The sequence below is a fragment of the Lynx rufus genome, unplaced genomic scaffold (genome assembly GCF_022079265.1).
Source record: "Lynx rufus isolate CCGP_SWC_20201006 ecotype Redwood Valley unplaced genomic scaffold, mLynRuf1.p SCAF_6, whole genome shotgun sequence".
In the NCBI taxonomy this organism is placed as follows: domain Eukaryota; kingdom Metazoa; phylum Chordata; class Mammalia; order Carnivora; family Felidae; genus Lynx; species Lynx rufus.
The window spans coordinates 52592759-52609463 of record NW_025814878.1 but is presented as its reverse complement, the minus strand read 5'-3'; the positions used below and the strand labels follow the sequence as shown (position 1 = coordinate 52609463).

Here is a 16705-nt window from a genome sequence, read left to right as displayed (position 1 = left end):
ATATATAAAGTAATCAAACTCACAGAAGCAAAAAGTAGAATGGCAATTGTCAGAGTCTGTGGGGAGGGAGAAGTGGGGTATTGCTGTTTATGGGTATAGAGTTTCAGTCATGCAAGATGAAAAGAGTTCTAGAGATTTGCTGTACGACAGTGTACATACAGTTAACAAAAATGTACTATACACCTAAAATTTGTCAGGAGGATAGATCTTGTTATGTTTTTTTATCACAATAAAAATGTTTTAAACATACTGCTAAATTTATCCCTGAGTTTCTTGCTAAGAAAGAAAGAAAAAGAGAGAGAGAGACAGAGAGAGAGAGAGAGGGCTTGAGAAAGAGAGGAGAGAAGAGAGGGAAGTAAGGGGAGGGAGTAAGGGAAGGAAGGAGAAAGGGAGAGAGGGAGGAAGGATCCCATTAACAGGAGGAGCTGCTGCTGGTGCTGGGCCGAGGGACATGGCACAGGGACTGAGTGAGCGACAGACATATCACCAGCCCATGCCACAGCCACTTGGAACCTGCAGGGACCCTCTGCCTGAGTATAGAATGAGCCAAGGATATTCAAACCCAGCAGCTATTGCACATGCAGTGGTCGATATTCAAGGAGATGACAGATGATGTCTCAGCACAACAGATTTGTCCTAGACCATAAACACAAAGAACAGGATGTACTGTTTGTGGGGACTCCAAGGTGGAGCAATAGGAGATATGGTGAGAGCTTTTTGCCCCAATTAATGCACTGAATTTTGGAACTGAGGGAGATACAAAATATGTTTTATGGAGACTAAAGAATGGAGAACTGGAGTTTATTATTATTTTTTAAGTTCATTTATTTTGAGAGAGAGAGAGAGAGAGAGAGTGCATGTGCTGTAGTGGCAGAGAAAGAGAAAGAGAGAGAGAAAGGGAGAGGAAGAGAGAGAATCCCAACCAGGCTCCACACCATCAGCATAGAGCCCAATGGGGGTCTTAATCTCACAAACCATGAGATTGTGACCTGAGCCAAAATCAAAAGTCAGTCACTTAACCGACTGAGCCACCCAGGCAGCCTGAGAACTGGAGATTATTAAACCTAAGGTCATAGTCATTTGGGTAGGAACAAACAACCGTGAAAATATAGCGGGAGAAGTAGGAGGTGGAATCAAGGCCATTGTAGAACTTTACTAACACAAGGCAGCCACAGGCTAAAATCATTGTAATTGTGTTTGTTACCTTGAGGTGAGAAGCCCAGCCCTTTGAGGTAAAAGAACGCCAAGGTGAACTAATTCCTCACGGTTACCCTGCCAAAGCTGCCAATGTGCAGCTCCTGAATATAGATGGGGGCTTTGTGCACTTGGATGGTGCCATCTCCTGCCAAGACATATTTGATTTTCTGCATCTCACAAGAGGGGGTTACTCAAAGATCTGCAAACCCCTGCACAAACTGATCATGCAGTTGTTGGAGGAAACACCTGAGGAGAAACAAACCACCGCTGCCTAATTGGCTCCCATCAGTGTTAATCACAACCTGGCTTCCTCAGATCACTTATGTCACTAGAACTTCAGAATCTTTCTCTTTCTTAAGGCACTTGGCATTGTAGAATGTTCCTGAATGTTCATATCTACTGTTTGAAGGGGAGGAGGTATTTGAACTGGTCCTGTACAAAGAAGTTGTGTCTGGCATAGGAGAAAAATTAGCCAAGGAAGATTATTGTTTAAATGTGTTTGAAACCAGAAGGGGATTTTCAGTTGTATGTGTGACACATTCATTGAATTGTCACTGTTCTTCATAGGATAACATCAAACCTAAGTACTGAACAAAATGAAGATTTTTTTTCTGGGCCTTCCTTTCCTTCTGTGGATTATGTCATATATAGTAATGATCAGGATTATACCTACTTGGCTTTAGAACAGATGGGTTTTCCAGTTTTTAAGGTTAGCCTTTTGTTTTTATTTTGCTTTACTCATATATATTCTCAACAATTTCTTAACTTATAGCACCAGATTGAACATATTTATCATTCAAATATGGGAGTGCTATAGTTACAAGTGAATTTATTTTTCCCATGTTAAGTTGTGGAAGATAGGTTTTGCCCCATTTGGGGGGCTATATGGAAGGTATTATTTTTATGCTGTTGAATATCATGTCTATAACAGACCCAGGCAGGCTTTTCTTCCTTTCCCTCATACCGTTTTTTTTGTCCTTGACATTACAAGCTTTTAACACATTTTTGACCCAGGACTTCTGTTGCAGGAAATCTAAGTCGCCAGCCAGTTATTTGCATGATAATCACTGATATGTAACTCACTCTTGTGTGGTGTTGTGTGCATACAGTCTGTGAAATGCTATCCATATTCAGAGTTCTGTTTTGTTTTGTTTTTACCTTAAAACTGTATTATAGTTTCCTTTCTTGAAAAAGAAAAAAAAAAAAACAGAACTCTATTTCCCATTCCATAAACCCTGACATTATTTCAAGTTTTATAGTATCTTAAGGTGTATATTTTATTTTTTTATTAGCTTAGTTTTTAAATTATATGAGTCCTAAAAAATTTGGCCTTTTCTCGTGGGGAGACAAATGGAGCTGCTCTTCAGAACAGACATTCTACCTTGATCCCACCATTTTAGTGAAAAAAAAAAAAACTAGGCTTGTTTAACTTTCAGAGTTTCTCCTTAATGTATTTTCATCTGAGAATTTCTTTCAAGAGAGAGCTCTTTATAATCTTAATGGTTTGCTTCTGCTACAAGAGCTGCCATTTACAAAATAATAGGACAATACATGGCTTCTTGTTCAGTGTACCTATGGAGGACATACAAACTGGATCTCCAAACAAATATTTTAAACTGGACCAGGTGGGCACTGAAGTAACCTGTTAACTAAGGCATGTGTTTTATGTTCTGCTTGCAAAGACAAATGGCAGTGCTTTTGTGTGTGGAGGGGTTGCTGATTTGTGCTAAGAGACACTTCTGAGTGAAAGGAATAGAACTTGGGCTGATTTTTTTCTCGTGAAGCCTCTTTCTAGGAAGGTGTTTGGTCTTGTTTTTTTTGTCTTTTTTGTTTTTTAATACATTTCTGAATGTATCATGTCTTCATTAACAACAGAAAATGCACATGATGTTTAACACATTAAAATTTCCTTTCTATAAAAAAAAAGAAATCCATTAACAAGTTTTGAAAATCCTGCAAAAATAAAAGGGAAATATTCACAAGGCAGTCTGATATATGGATGTGAAACCATGCCTCTTGGTGAAGTATATTACTTGAAATAGTGCATCTGAATAAATAATATTCATTTTTCGTTATCAAATTTCAAACTTAACATTAGAGAAGTAACAGTCACTTTCTATAATTACCCTTGTCTAGACAGATTACTCAAAATCTGAAATCCCTTTGTAGCTAGAATTTTAGGTTGCTCATCTGACAGGCAAAATTTACCTCACGTTTTCTATTAAACCAAGATCTTTATAATACATCATTAAGCTCTTTATCTCCAAGACTGACTTTTAAGATAAAACTAAATTTCAGAAGTAACAGTGCAGAATCACAAATCTGAATGCAACACACACAGGCAATTGTCAGCCTTTCTCTGGCACACCTTGGAAACATTCACAGTAACACAGAGGATCTTAGAATGCAGATTGATTTTTAAATCACTGGTGAGTATCTTGATAAAATATTTTAACTTTATGTAGAATATAACCTATTAATATCCTGAAACACTTTCTTCTTGATTAGATCCTGAAGGAGACACAGGTAGAAGAGGTATAGTGTTGAAAGGCAGGGTTAATTTATACACTGGTCCCACCCATACAAGTTATCCAGGGACCAAGTTGAAAAGACCAATTACTAGGTGAATTAGGAGTATTATATTCTTTTTTGGTTGCAATGGATTTATATAGGTTCCATCAAGTAATAGAAGCCTGGTGTGGATTACACACAGGCATGTCTTAGCCTCTTCTCACACAAACCCTAGAGAGGTGGAATAATCAAGTAGAAACTGATGTGGGAAACAAAGTCCGAAGGAAATGGCAGATAGAACTCAATTTCCTTATAACCTGCAGCCCATTGGCAAATACTTGAGGCTGGCAGAGTTTCTCCTGGAACTCCCTACTACCTTAATGCTAATGCTTTGCTAGAGGGAAAACAACCTTAGCCTGACAATAGCTAGGCCTCCACTATCCTGTGAGTCTTGTTTAGGATATGAAAATCTCACTGGAAACTTCCCCTGGACTTTACCTCCCCCCAACTCCACAGTATGAAACCAGTCTCATCTCATGGTCTCAGGGCAGCTCTTCCTGCCCATGTGTCCTGTCCTCATGCTTCAATAAAATCACTTTTTGCACCAAAGACATCTTCAAGAATTCTTTCTTGGTTGTTGGCTCTGGACCCCATGAACCCCACTGTCACCCCAAAAAAAGTCACCAGAAACCATGTTAGTAGGATGGTCTAACTGCACCTAAAACCAAGAAGTCTGACAACTAGGTTACCCTGTAATCTTTCAGCAATAGCAGTCTGATGAATTTCAAGGTAGAATTGCATGGGGTGCCTGGATGGCTCAGTCAGTTGAGCACCCAGCCCTTGGTTTTGGGTCAGATCATGATCTCATGGTTGGTAAGTTCAAGCCCCTGTCATGTTCTGCGCTGTCAGCACAAAGCCTGCTTAGGATTCACTCTCTCCCTCTCTCTGTCTGTCCCCTGGTCTCTCAAAAACAAATAAATAAATAAACTTTAAAAAAAGAAGAAGAATGGGGCGCCTGGGTGGCGCAGTCGGTTAAGCGTCCGACTTCAGCCAGGTCACGATCTCGCGGTCCGTGGGTTCGAGCCCCGCGTCAGGCTCTGGGCTGATGGCTCGGAGCCTGGAGCCTGTTTCCGATTCTGTGTCTCCCTCTCTCTCTGCCCCTCCCCCGTTCATGCTCTGTCTCTCTCTGTCCCAAAAGTAGATAAACGTTGAAAAAAAAAATTTAAAAAAAAAAAAAAAAAGAAGAAGAAGAAGATATGACTAGTTGTTGACCTTTGAGTTGAACCTAAGCAATCGGAGCCTCCCACTCCCTCCCACTCCTCCTTGGAATATGCACTCCATTTGCCTTCTCTGTTCTTAGAAGCCACCCCAAAGACATAGCCTTGAAAACAAATGAGGTATTAAGACCATATGAACAATGTATGTGACTGAAACCAATGAAGGTCATTTATAAACTTTTAAGATTTGGCAAGTAGGTACAGAAATCCACTAGTTTTACAGCTGCTCAAAACAAGCTTCAAAAGTACCCTTGCTTATTAAAACTGTCCCCTATCAATCTGGAGTGGTATGCTTTCTTTGGCTTCTCCTTGACTTCTGTACAGGACCATGCTAAATTGTCCCAATTTATTATCCTCCTCTTCCAACTTGTCTGCCAGCCACAAAGCTAGCAGAATAATGGACAATTGCATGCCTTTTTCTAACTTCCGCTTTTCTTCCAACTTTCTAAGTCAAGTTTTAGCTTCTAGTTGGGCGTCCATGTCTAGGTGACTGCCAACAGCAGGAGCCAGTCCACTGTAGTGACAATTCCTTTCCTTTCTTTGTCACAGTGCACTGTGAAAACACAGCACATGAAAACATCCAGTGTTTTCCAAGTGTCTACATACTGACACACAGTCCACTGGCATTTAACATAAGAGCCATCCGCCCCCCCACACACACACAGATGTTGGTGGCTACCTTGGGATTTCCCCTGTGGATGCTTTGTTCTCAAGGCTCATTACTTTAGTCTCCTGCCTGACTCAGCAATTGTTGGTTTGCAAACTGGTCCTAGCTTTGTGGCTGGCAGACAAGTTGGAAGAGCAAGGTAATAAATTGGGACAATTTAGCATGCTGCTTAGGAAAACTGGGATGGCACAAACTGCTACAGATTAAGGTCTGGGCACTTGTGACAAAGCCTAACTGGGATGCTAAAAGATGGAGTCATTGGAAAAATGAGAATGAAGAGGAGGATGTTATGGTGATTGATAGAAACTGGAAATACCCCATGTTGTCTCACCCCAAATACAAAAGGAAAATTTTAAATAGCAATTATCCCAAAATACTTAAGGGAAAATACATTCTTTCTCTGTCCCTTGAAGTTGTAAATCTTATCATGTCTTTGAAATGCATACACCCCAGGAGATAACCAAAACATTGCCCACAGAGACTCAAGAAGAAAAAAGCACTGGGAGGAAGGAGGCTATTTAATATTCAGACTATTGGAGGGGCAACTGGGTAGCTCAGTTGGGTAAGTGTCTGACTCTTGGTTTTGGCTCAGGTCATGATCTCAAGGTTTGTGGGCTCAAGCCCTGCATCAGGCTCCAGGGTGCTGGTGCAGAATCTGTTTGGGATTCTCTCTCTGCCTCTCTTGCGCTGTCCCTCCCCTGCTCATGCTCACACACACACATACCCTCTCTCTCTCTCTCAAAATAAATAAATAAACTTAAATAAAAGACTGTTAGAGAAGTTCTCTTGCTCAAAAATCTAATGCACAGCCTTCATAAGATCACAAATACCATGTGAGTGGGTACATGATTTATGGCTAAAGTTTTGGAATGAAGGCTATGGGGTTTCTGTTTGTGTAAGTAGTATGTTTATATATGTCTATGTGTTGCAGGACTTTTTAACACAATACCTGGGATTCATTGTCTCACCACTTCAAATAATTAAAAGATGGACACAAAATGGGCAAAAAGAATATAAGATTAGGAAGGAAGAAGAGTAGGAAAGCTCTCTTTACAAAGAGGGGACATTTGAAAGTGAATGCCCACCTACAATAGGCAAGGGTCCTTGTTTTATCAGGTTCCAGTTGCCCCACTCTTACCCTCCCCACTTGATCCTTCTCAGGTTTCATCCTTATTGGCTGGATAATTCTAGTTGCTGGGCTGTCCCTTCATGATTGGCTCATTTCCATTGTATGAGGGGTGGTCTATGGCCATACCAGTTCCTTGTGGGTCATAGGTTTTATGGTCTACTTATTTTTAGTCAGGTCTTTTGTTAAATTCCTGAAAGAAACCTGGGATGAGTCACCTCAGGGCATTTGCCATGGTCAGACATTCCCAGCATTGTTCCAAAATATGTCTTTCCCCACCCAGGGACATCAGGTCCTAATCCTTTTCATCTCTACCTATTTTATCCTATTTTTTTCCTATCATATATACATGTATGTTGTATGTATATGATGTTTTTCTACCTCTAGGGGGCATTGCCAAAATTGATTTGTAAAAAAGATAAGGTTTTTTATTTACAAAACTACTACAAATAATAAGGGTGAAAGCAAATGAGTGTATATAAAAAGGTTAAAAAATAGAACATATGAGGTTTTTTTGGATAAGGAAAGATATGACGGGTATGTTTTTATGTCTGTTTGGTTTTTTGTTTTGTTTTGTTTTTTATTGGTAAAGAAAAAAATAATTTCATCCCAAAACAAAATGATGGGGGAAAAAAGGACAAAATCTAAGGAGGTATGAAAATTATAGAGAATTTGTGGAAAAGGAATATTGAAAAAGGAATTTCATGTATAGTCAGGCTAAGATTGGAATGGATTTAAGCTAAAAAGAAAAAATGTAATGTTAAGAGTACACCAATATAAAATTAGAATTTGGTTTTCTCTCTGTTAAAAGTACAACATTTTCTTATATTTTTGGTCTGCTCTTGATAAGAAATTGTAAACAAATGTTTATCTTTAATGTAATCTGCCTGTAAAACAAAGATTCTGTGTTTTGTCTTTATCAGATCATTGACTAAAGAAAAAGAATCTTCTCTATTATAAGAGCTAAGTTGCTTACAACTATGTAACTTTGTGCGTATGTTAAATTTCATGGGAAGCATTGTCAAGTAAGAAGTGATGCTAAACTTTCTTTAGGGTGTATTTATGTGAAATTCCTAAAAGACTGATATGTCCTGGTATAATGATAATTATACTCTATCATTATGTAATGATAGACCGGTTATAATTTTAAAAAGTATGTCACAGATATGACCTAATTCTCTTGTCAACTGCATTATAATAAACTCTTATCAGATTTTTAACCGTGGTCATTTTAAAGTCCTTTGTCATTTGCATAATGTTATTATTTGGCTCTGGTGCTTTGGCAAAAAGTATTCTGGCAGAAGTCCTTCATCTTCAAGGAGATTCATGGAAAAGTCTTTGACAAGCACAGTATACTGATAACTAAGATCAATTTGCTTTCATGTGGGAAGGACAATAATATTCTGTTCAAGTGCTTCTCCAAGGCTATTTGCACAGCTCCACCATATGTCATGAGAAGGTAGTCTGCTGTCTATCCCTGCTCTCCTCTGCATCAGTAAAATGGACCCATTGCATTAACAGGTGAAGACCTGCCTCTACTACAGGACATTCTGCAGGCTTTGCTGGAACATATGCAAAGAAAAAGATGGGTGGTAAACCCACTGAAAATTCAGGGCGCAAGCAACACTGTAAGGTTTTGGGAGTCATTTGGTTGGCTAAGATATATGTTGTCCCAGAAGTTATGTTTGATAAGATCCAAACCTATCCAACCAATAAGGATGTAAAGGAGATTCCAGTCTTTGTAGGAATTTGGGGTTTTTAGAGGACTTTTATTTCCCACCCTGTATGGTGCCTCTGCCACTCATGCTGTGTAGTACAGAAAGAACATGTGTGGAACTGAGAAGCAGAGCAGCAAGTAACCTTTGAGAAAGGCAAATACCAGAAAAGTAGATTAAAACTCTGGGCATCTCCCAACATGACTACCATTTAAATTAGCTGGATCCATGATTCTAGAAGGTATGAGTTGAGCACTGTGGCAAAGACAATGGAAGAGAGGAGTGCCCCTAGAATTTTGGTCCCGACTCTGGAATGGGGCAGAAAGCCAATATACCTCCATAGAGCAACAGCTCCTAGCAGGGTACCCAGGGCTTCTCCAGGTGGAGCCTCTCAGGAAGAAATAAACTACAACAGCCAACAGGCTAAGCTCAGTGAGGTTTGGTGATCGCTCAGGAGCCCTGGCTGTTACTCCTTTGCACTGACAGTTGGGCTAGTCTAAAGAGACTAACCCTGTGGTTTGGACAACGGGAAGCCACAGAGTTGATGATTCATGAGTGTGCCCTTGTGGAGCTAGGATGTGTGGAGAGACATTTGGGTTCACCTGTAGGAGCCTGAGGTAATCTTCACTGTCATTCACATTATGGCTCATAAGGCACTTACCACCTCTAACAATTAAGAAGCCATTGCCCAGCTTGGATATATGCCCTAACAACTGACCCTTTAGCAGATACAGCAGATTTGATGCATAGAAAGAGTGACTACTTCAATAGTTGGGTAGGACCACATATTACCAACTAGCCAGGTTGTCCTTGAAATATAGTCACTCGGTAGATGTAGTAATAACATATTCTGTGTGTTTTAAACAACATCCAACACAACTGCCAAAGGAGTCTAAGGCCACCCACATGAGTTCCCAACATATGAGGGATTGGCCAATTGATTTTATTGGCTCCTTCCCTCTTAGTGATACTCCCTGGTTTGTGTGGACACTGCATCTGGCCTAACCCAAGCTTCCCCTTGATGCCATATAAACCAGGCTGCCAGTATTAGGAGAAGCTGAGTACCATGTGTGAATACTCTCATCAAATCGATAGTAATTTGGGTCACATTTCATGATATGCAGAACTGTGCAAAAGAACATGACACTGATTGGGGGTTCCATGTACTCTAAAACCTGTAGGTTTGTAGGGCTGGTATAAAGGAAGAATGAGATATTAAAGCAGCAGATTAAATTACTAACAGGTAAAACCACCTTGGCCAGGTAGACTAAAGTACTGTGTTCCAGGCCTTAATACATTTCAGTGATCAAGCAGTAGGGTCTATTGCCCCATATCCCAGACTGGGGACTCCTGCTGAGGCACCTAATATTGTAAAGGTATGGAAGTCAGCCAAGTATGGAAACAGCCATTACCCGGACTCTCACTGTGGATCAATGTGCTATGTGGCTGAGAATACCAAGCCCCATCACAAGTGGAAAGGAGTTATCTACTGGAATTTGCAATAGGACATCCCCCCAGGATGAATGAGTTACTCTGCATCCCTAGGTGAGGAGTAACTACTCAATCTCTACTGGGTAGATATTGTTCTGCTGCAAGCTGCACCTGTTAAAACACATTACATTTTGAATGGAACACATATCATTAAAAGAGGAGAGAAAGTAGGGGTTCTGATCTGGCTTATCCCACCTGCCTCTTCTCATGCCTGACAGTTCTCCCTTTCCCAGCCAACATGTATAGTATGTACAACCAGGTCAAGTTCCTAAAGCTGCCACCCTCTCTCTCAAGGCCAGGTGAGCATGTTCTATTTCCTACTGGTATGATCATTTGGCTGTCATCTCTGCTCCCTCTATTGGCCTGAAGGAGGTTACAGCCCCTACTAAATTCACTCAGCGAGCCCTGAATGATAGTCAACAAAGCCTGCCATTACTGGACACTGAGATGTCTCTAATAAGAAAAGCTGTCCTCCAAAATAAGATGGACTTGGACATTATTACTGCCCCACAAGGAGGCATCTGTGCTATTATCCAAGAAGAATATTGTGTGTCCATACTTGATGAATCTGTTAATGTAGCATCTTTATTAAATCACATGAGGATACAAGTGAACACCTTGGGTGATCTGAACACCAGCCTAGGGGCCTTAGTAAATCAATGGTTCAGAGTATGGGGCTTGTGGGGGAAAAAGTGATCACTGATTTGGGGAATTAGTGTCTTAACCTATATTTTCTATTGTATGTCCCTATAACATTGCTATGGCATCTACCTCCAATGCAGCCAGATAGCCACCAAATGAGCCACTTCTAGGCTTATGAAACCCCCTACTGACCTCTCAGGGCACACTATGAAAGAAGCAGGCATGTGAGATTATAAGAGCCAGTCACAAGAGATGGAACATTGAGTGAGGTCATTGAAAAGGTGTTAGTACCGGTTGACCTGTAAGCTGGACCCAGGCAATTGGAGGGTCCTCACCTCTGCCCTTGTTTGAAGGTTCATTCTGCTTACCTTCCCACTCCCAGAAACTGCCCCAAGGATACAGCCTTGAGACAGAAATGTGGTGTTGAGACTATCTAGATGGTATTCATGACTGAACACAGTTGAGGCATCTAAATAAACTTTTAAGATTTGGAGAGCAAATGCAGAAATCTACTCATCTTTCCACTGCATAAGACAAGCCTGGTATGTAAGTTTCCTTGCTTATTAAATATGTTATCTACCAATCTGGAGTGGGTCTTACCTTTTCTTTGGCCTCTCCTTGCCCTCTATGTATGAGGCCAGTTTACAAACCAAGAGTGGGAACTGCTAGAAAAAGAGCATGGCCTCAGATAGTGGCAGGCATTCTGTCCAATACACTGGGAAGTGTCCAATTAAGAAAGAGGAGATCTTGAAAAGAGAAACGTATTGGCAGCTACAACAGGCAATAAATAAGCATGCTACATTGAAGGGGCTGTATGTAGTAGGGGTAGAATAGACAGGAGTTAAAAAATCAAGGGTCAACTGAAAAAGGGGAAAATAAAAAAGTAAAGATGGAAATAAGCACCACAGGTAGGGAGGGTTAATTGATAGAACTCTCAGTTCTGGGTTCGATCTACTTCTTTCTCTTATCTATATATTACAAGCTTTTTAAAGTATTCACAGCAGAAGGTTCCAAAATGCCTTACTCTAAATGTGTTTAGCCACTCATCTATGGACTATAAACATGACAGTATGATTCCAGCAGCTGTTAGTTCCAGGGCTCTTCAGACCCCAGTTGTTATTTCCATTCACAGAAGGTAATTGATTCTAACAAAAGTTTTAGTCTACAATGCACTCCCAATTTTTAACTGTGTTTACTAGATAGTATGAATAGTTGTCAGGGGGATTTCCTGGCCAGAGACTGAGATGATCTCTTTTCACTATTTATATATTCACTAAATAGTGGGATTATATGTGATTTTTTTCAATGTTTTTCAAGTAAAAATTTTTAAAAACAAGAAATTTAAGTGGTAATCATTCTGGACATGGGTATAATTTCTGAATGTATATTTAAATACAAGACATTTTATACATAGGGATTACATCATTCTGAGTATTTTATGACTTAGTATGAAAGGCTTGTTCTTTATCACGGTGTAATCCCCACCTTACCCTGAATGAAAAGTTCAGAGATGGGCACTAGAAGTACAGTATTACCACTCAAAGACAGAAAGGGAGGGAAAAAATGATGCTCATTTGAACACAAACATGTTTTACAAAGATTTTGGTAATGAATTATAAGGAAATAATTAATATTGTAAAAAGAAAAGAAAATATTGTACTTGTATTTTTACCCTTAAAATATTTTAATCCTCTTGGGGCACCTGGGTGGCTCAGTTGAGCATCTGACTCTTGATTTCTCAGCTCAGATCATGATCCCAGGGTGGGGGGATCAAGCCCCACCTGAGTTCTGCGCTGAGTGTGGAGCCTGCTTAAGATTCTCTCTCTCTCTCCCTCTCTCTGACCCTGACCTCCACTTGCATGTACATTCTTTCTCTCTCTCTAAAATATAAATAAATAAATAAATAAATAAATAAATAAATAGTAAATAAATAAATAAAAATTTTTAGCCCTCTTATAATAAAAATATGGCTTCAAATTATAGTTCTTACTGGAGTTTGAGAAAATACATATTTGACTTCATGCTATTTTGGTGACTGAATTATAAATCAGGCAAATATACAGAGGCATATTGTAATTGCAGATGGATACCTACCTACAACCACAGTGCAATTAGACATTGTTTTACCTTAATAATTATTTCTAATTAGAATAATCTTCCCTTGTATTCCCATTTAGTCAAAACATACTATTTAATGTTGGATAGAACCAAAACTTAACACTGAGGAGGAAATTACATTCTATTGAATCAAAGGAAGGTTAAAACCAAAAATATTTTTCTTGTAGCTGAAACAAAATTTTAAAAATTATAACATAATTGCTGTGTTCTTAAGAAAAATGCATTCATTGTTCTTTCCAAATAGCAAGTTATTTATGGAATAGATTCTTGTTATTAACATTTATAATAATTGATAAAAGATTCTTTAGCTTATAAATACCATGCAAAGATTTGGGGAGGATTAAATGCAACATTTAATTGAGTAAGTTTTCATGAAGAGCTGTTGTTACATATTATTTAGATCTTATATATAATCTGATATATATAATATGCATGATTATTGAAAGCTGGATGTTTACAAAACCATACAAAAGAACATAGCAAAGTCGAGAGACAAAAGGATGAATCATCACTGCAGTCCAGCAGTTCCAGGACTTAGAAGAATGGTAATAAGCTTTTTCTTTCTGAACGATAAAGAGAGACAGAGACAGAAAAATTTGGCTCTGCCTTCTCCCACAAAGGACAAAAATAAAAACAAACAAAACAGGCCTCTGGTTAGGACATGATGTGAATTCTTGGCTAAAGACAACCAGATTGAAGAACAGGAAATCTTTCTATCTGCCTTCGAAAATAATTAACTCAAATACAATTCAGATAGCTTAGCAGGCATAACCAATTTCTAGGTAGTAGAAAGTTATGGGAAATAAGAACAAATGTGCCAGAATTTGAACTTCATACACACATTAAGGGAATCAAAATTCATAATTAATCAGAGGTATTTGCAGATTGATTTTTTTCAGTAAAAACATTAAAAAGTACAAGATATAAGGCCTGAAAGAACATACAATAGACACTGTAGTAGAAGAGTTGGTAGAGAGTTATTACTTTGGTTAATCGATTATTTTGTAAAAGTACTCTTGAGCTATCATAGTGGCTTGTCTATTGTGTGATGCAGAGAACATCCTGGAATCCCAGTGAAGCTAGAAACACAAGACTAGAAAACCCTAAATAATATCCAGTAACTGTCATGAGAGTAGACAAGAAAAAGAGTTTCCTAAGGACCCCACAGAAAATTTAGAGTTTTTTTCCCCCTCTAACACACTGTTCATGTGCTCTAGCGACCTTGAAGGTCATTAAGTAGGCTTCATTAGAATACATATCATCCAAATTTTATCCAGTGGCTCTAATACCTGGCTAGGCATCACATGGGAACTGAATAAACTGACTCACTCTTTATGGCTAAAACCCTATGAAAGTATCATAAGAAAAGTTACTTGAAAGCCCAGATGAAAAAATGTGTTTTTTACCCAGATTCTACATTTTATGGGCATCAGAAAAAATATTCTTGAGGTCACCAAAAGCAGTTAAGAGCTTATAGCTTTCATCAAAATCTCTCACCAGCAGATAACACCTGTGGGTACTCTCCATATGTCTCAGGGTGGCATTACATCATTGTGCTCAAACACAGGTATAAACATGGTCTCTGCCCTCTGGGCCACATGTAGACCACCTTTACAATCTCTTCTAATGAGAGACTTTAATTATACATAACTCTTACTAAAGAGTTACCTCCCCAGTCTGAGAGGAGTCTGTTGGAAGCTGATCAACCAAAAACCATAGGCAACTCCTAAAAAGGCTGAGTGCCCCTGACTCTCCTTGGCAATAGCTACACTGATTCTCTTGGCAACTTTCAGACCAGCATAACACACCATGCTGCCCACCTATGAGTCCTGTTATTGATCAGTGCCAAGAGATAAAGAATCCTGATGTTCTCTGTGTCATTATTATCATACCTACCACTCCTTCCTTTTCTCTGAAAAAACTATTTATTTTATCCTCCAAGTGTTCTACTAGGTTCTTCTTCAGGCTTATGTCATTATATGAGAACCCCCTTGTTCCCAAAATCTTCACCAAGTATCTGTTCACCACCATGTCATAACTGATACCAACTCCTCCATAGCCTCAGAAGAGAAAGTTCAGTAGCTCACTAAATTGAGAATTACGAGGTGAGATTAGCATTTCTCAGCATCCCTCTTCTTTTCCAGCACTATCTCTAGCCATTTACCCCTCCACCTTCTTATATAAAAAAAGAGACATCCTTAGAAGCTCTTGCCTTTCAGCTGTACCACACTGTCTCGCTTCACCCTTAGTGAAGACTGACAGAATATCTTCCTCTTTACACTTGTACCCTGAATAATACTGAATGACTCCAATGCCCATGGGAATAGCCAATCCCACTGTGTTTTTCTTTGCATCCTTGATTTCCTAACCTCTAAATAACTTAATGTCCAGTCCACTTCAACTACCTATCATAGTGCCATAGAAAAATTCAGTTAAAATCCAGGACTGCTTTACCTCTGAAATATTGAATCAAAATATCCTATTCCCTTACCATTATATGACTCCCACATAGTTTTATGTCCATACCTGTTCTTCAAACTCTTGATGTTCAAAACATTATTCCCTTTACTTCTAGACTCTACAAATTACTTTACTAATAATCTTTACAAGTAGCCTCTACCAATAACCTTTGCTAATCTACCAATAACTTGACTGCTCCCCTCATCTACCATCCTTTGAGTTGTGTAACCCATCCCTTTGTAATGCTCTTCCCAAATCCAACTTCCTTACCCCTTTACCTTCCGTTGTTTTAGGCCAAAAGATATCAAAAACTTGAATCAAAATATATACCTTTTCCAGGAAATCACACAAACATGTAAATTAATGCCACTAATTCATTGTTTCTAGCCTCAGCAACAATCTGTTTTCCTAATTAGTAGTCCCGCCTATTTACCATCTAGACTTTCTTCTGTCCTAAAAACAAATGTGACTCTGACCATTTTCCTCCTCAGTGTCAGTGTTTGGCCTTCCTTTCCACTCCACAGAAACTTTTTAAGTAATCTTATTCAGATGCATCCCTTCAATTAATTAAATACTGATAACTCCCACAGAGAAATTCTGAGATCTGATCTCCTAACAGAGCTCCTTGGGTTAACATACAGTTTTCTTCCAGATATTTCCACTTAGCAATCGTCAAACATGTCAAATGCAGTAACTCTAAAACTGAACATCTTTTATCCCCATTTGTATTATATTTTCTACAATTCTTATCATCTACCAAATTGTTCCAAATTGAAAATCAGTCATAATCTTTGGTTTTTCATTCTCATCCTTAAACTTCATCTAATCAATCACCATTGGTTCTATCTTCTGAATAGTATTGTATCAATTTCTATTTATGTTAATTACCCTGGTTCAGGCCACCATTACTTTTTCCCTAAATTATTGGCAGACTACTACACCAGACTACTACATTTTATCTGATGCTCCAATTTATATCTGGAGCCATAATCCAAACACCATTTTAAAGATGAAAATCTAATTCCATCACTCTCTTTCTTAAAATGCTTAACTGCTCCCCATTATCCTCTGGATAATGTCTAAGTAAATGTCCATAGTACTACTCATGGCACTCCTTACCATTTAAGGAGTTTAAATGGTACTCCTTAAATGGCACTCCTTACCATTTAAGCATCATTTATCTGTCTCTTGACCCTATTTTTATTCTGTGCTTCAGGAGGGACCACCAACTCTCTTTCCTCAAATTATAGAAACACTTTATCCCACCCCTTGTTTTCCAGCAATATTCCCGAAATAGAATATCTGATTTATCACCTGATTACCTCTTTCTTAACCTTATATTTGTTGCTATTTCCACTACAATGTATCCCTGAGCATCCCTATGGAGACCTAAACCCAGATTAGTGCATGAAAGCACTAGTCCTATGTACTTCAGGGACACACCCTATAATAGATTCACTATAGTATGTATTCCCCAAATTATTACTTGCTTATTTGTCTG

At 38.8% G+C, this 16705-nt stretch overlaps 1 pseudogene; it reads left to right on the top strand.

Annotated features, from left to right (window-relative positions):
• The first annotated feature begins 541 nt into the window (after positions 1–541).
• Positions 542–1472, top strand: LOC124528006 (platelet-activating factor acetylhydrolase IB subunit alpha2-like; annotated as a pseudogene).
• The last annotated feature ends 15233 nt before the right edge of the window (positions 1473–16705 follow it).